Here is a 4,034-nt window from a genome sequence, read left to right on the forward strand (position 1 = left end):
ATTAGCGGTCTTCTCATAAAACGCACGCTTATAAATACGCAGCACTCACAGGCTCACAGTTCATCATGTGACCATTATTGCGCCGCCCGGTGTAGGGTGTAAAAAAGTACTGTGTTAGATTTATCCGCACGAGTGGTGGTAGTATGCCTAGTAGTGGTGGTGGTGGTGGTGGTGGTGTGGTGGTGATGGTGTCAGTAGTGGTAGTATGCCTTGTAGTGGTGGTGGTGGTGGTGGTGGTGGTGTCAGCGTATCATTTTCTGTTCCCTGACTGACGTTTATAAACAAAGTGAGTCACAAAGTGTCTGTGTTTATTATGTCCGTGATATATATATATATATATATATATATATATATATATATATATATATATATATATATATTAGCGTTAGAATTTTCTGCGCTAATGTTGGTGACGTCGGAACTAAACTCGGCAGAATAGTGGGTATTGTATTGTATTGTATTGTATTGTATTGCATTGCATTGCTTATTTGTTTATTTATTATCATTATTGTCTTTTCGTTTAGTTTTTTTATTTACTTAGTAGTAGTAGTATATAATTATATATATATATATATATATATATATATATATACATACATATATATATCATATATTATATATATATATATATAATTATTCATTTACTTCTTTATTTGTTTAATTTTTTTTCTTTTCTCTCAAGGCCTGACTAAGCGCGTTGGGTTACGCTACTGGTCAGGCATCTGCTTGGCAGATGTGGTGTAGCGTATATGGATTTGTCCAAACGCAGTGACGCCTTCTTGAGCTACTGATACTGTATTGTATTACTCTTTTTTTTTATCACAACAGATTTCTCTTTGTGAAATTCGGGCTGCTCTCCCCAGTGAGAGCGCGTCGCTACACTGGTAGCGCCACCTTTTTTTTTCCTGTCTGCAATTTTTTTTTTTTTTTTGTATTTGTTTTCCTATCGAAGTGGATTTTTCATTAGAATTTTGCCAGAGACAACCCTTTTCTTGCCATCGGTTCTTTTACATGCGCTAAGTGCACATGATGCTGCACACAGAACCTCGGTTATTTATCGTCTCATCCGAATAACTAGCGTCCAGACTACCATTCAAGGTCTAGTGGAGAGGGAGAAAATACTGGCGACTGTGCCGGGATTAGCTTCTCTCGCATCCTAGGAGGAAGCGGTTACTTCAAAGCCATCAATCCATTGATGATATGATGATATGGTAAGAGGTCACAACATGACGTGCTGGGAACAACATATAGAAGCATGACAGAAGGTGGGTTTTTATCATCCAGTTTTCTGTCAAAAGTGGAATTCCGTCATACAGTGATTCACTGGTTTGGTCAGAACATTAGCGCTTTGTAATATATGTCAGAAGTTCAGAAGTGTAAGGTCACAACGGTATATGTATCTTTTTGAAAGGATCTTACCTGTTTTGTAGGTTTGTTTGTTTTGTTTTTGTTTACTTGGTTGATTGTATTTTTTGTTTTTTTGTGTGTGTGTTTTTTTTTTTTTTTTTTTTTTTAATTCTTTTTATCTTTTTAAGTGTGTATCATGCGTCTTGAGTCTGGAAGGCACGTTCTCTCTCTTTGAGTTAATTCGGGTGGGAACTATTGCCTTACTTTTCACTACATTTGATTTTGATGATTGTTTTTTGTTTAGATGTGTGTGTGTGTGTGTGTGTGTGTGTGTGTGTGTGTGTGTGTGTGTGTGTGTGTGTGTGTGTGGATGCTTGTCGTTGCCGTTGTTTGCTCCTTATTCTTCATGGGTATTTTGTTTCAACGCAGAGTTCATGGAAAAAGATACTTGAGCATTGCTTAACTGTGCTTGATAACATTTTAGGAATGTTATATGATCCTCCTCCTCCTCCTCCTCCTCCTCCACCTCCTCCTCCTCCTCCACCTCCACCTCCTCCTCCTCCTCCACCTCCTCCTCCACGTCCACCTCCTCCTCCTCCACGTCCACCTCCTCCTCCTCCACCTCCTCCTCCACGTCCACCTCCACCTCCACGTCCACCTCCTCCTCCTCCACCTCCTCCTCCACGTCCACCTCCACCTCCTCCTCCACGTCCACCACCTCCTCCTCCTCCCTTTGTTCGCTGTCCTCATCATCACCATCCTCATTTTAATCATTATCGTTATCATCATTATCTCATCGACCTTCTCCTTCTTCCTCCTTCTCCTCCTCCTCAGTCTTTAGCATAACTGTCATCATTATCATCATCATTTCTTATCATGCATCTTTTTTTTTTTTTTTTTTTTTTTTAATGTGTCTAAAGTGTTTTATGATCTTCGTACAGCTGAAAGACACATTTCCATGTTTTTTTGGGGTTTTTTGGGTTTTTTTTGGTGTGTTTTTTTAATAACATGTTAGTTTGTATCTTGTATAGACCTTGTTCTGGATAGACTGTTGCTGGCATTTGGCTTCAGAGGTTGGGTTTTTTGGGTTTGTTTTTTTTTTTTGGGGGGGGGGGGGGGGTGGGGGGGGGGGGGGGGTTGGGGAGGGGTGATTTGTTTTTGTTTGTGTGTATTTGTGTGTTGTTGTTTTGTGTTTTTTGTGCTGTAAGTTCCCTTCTTAACCTCGCTCCCATATTCTTTTTTTTTTTCTTCTTATTTTAATTTTGTTATCTACTTCTTCTTTTTTCGCCTTTCCGTGTGCATCGTTTCTTCCCGTGCCGCTCATCTCCAATCTCCACTAGAAACACATACAGTCACACGCGGTGTATTGTATTGTATTGTATTGTATTGTATTGTATTGTATTGTATAGTCCTAAATGCCCCTCCCCCTAACCCCAACTCCCCCGCGGCCTTCCCACCCCCTCCCACGCACACACACACACACACATCCACCCCCCCCCCCAACCCCCCCACACCCTCCCATCGAAGGTCCCACTGTGCAGGTGCCGATAAAGTGCACTAAGAGGGTGGGGAGGAGGGGGGGAGGAGAAAAACAAAACAAAACACACACACACACACACACACACACACACACACACACACACAAAAAACCCAACAAAAACCCCCCAACAACATCGCTTCAACCGCGTGTAAACTTACACTTCCTAGTACTTTTTTTCTCCTGAACTAATCTCATTCCACTTGCTGTTGAAATGTGCGTGCGCTTGATTTTTTAAGTCTCTCTCCCTCCTCCCCGACCCCCCGCCCCCCCCCCCCAAAAAAAAGACACACACACACACACGCATGCACGCACGCACGCACACACGCACACACACACACACACGCATGCACGCACACACACACACACACACTTGCACACACAAACACACATAGGTGGTACAAAATTCACCTGTTAGACAAACATAATACTTTTTTTTTTCATTCTTAAAAATCAAAGCTGCTTTTTGATTTCAAAAGTTTATTTACATGTGAACGTGTTCGTGACTGAATAACCTGGTACGAAATAGACAATAAACCCACGACAAGAAAAAGTAGTTTCAAAACAAACATGCATGCACACTTAGAGAGCCTATTGTTCTCCCGTTTCTCTTTTCTTTAATTAACTGGGTTGTTTTTTTGTGTGTGTGGGGGGGGAGAGACTTATTCCATATCTCTGGTTCTCTCGAATTCGTGAGTTTTCTTTTTCATGTGGATTCGATTTAATGGAGTGATGGCCTAGAGGTAGGCTAACGCGTCCGCCTAGGAAGCGAGAGAATCTGAGCGCGCTGGTTCGAATCACGGCTCAGCCGCCGATATCTTCTCCCCCTCCACTAGAACTTGAGTGGTGGTCTGGACGCTAGTCATTCGGATGAGACGATAAACCGAGGTCCCGTGTGCAGCATGCACTTAGCGCATGTAAAAGAACCCACGGCAACAAAAGGGTTGTTCCTGGCAAAGTTCTGTAGAAAAATCCACTTCTATAGGAAAAAGAAATAAAACTGCACGCAGGAAAAAATACCAAAAAAATGGGTGGCGCTGTAGTGTAGCGACGCGCTCTCCCTGGGGAGAGCAGCCCGAATTTCACACAGAGAAATCTGTTGTGATAAAAAGAAATACAAATACAACAAATACAAATAATATCACAACAA

This window comes from Babylonia areolata, chromosome 35, assembly GCF_041734735.1.
Source record: "Babylonia areolata isolate BAREFJ2019XMU chromosome 35, ASM4173473v1, whole genome shotgun sequence".
Taxonomy (NCBI): Eukaryota; Metazoa; Mollusca; class Gastropoda; order Neogastropoda; family Buccinidae; genus Babylonia; species Babylonia areolata.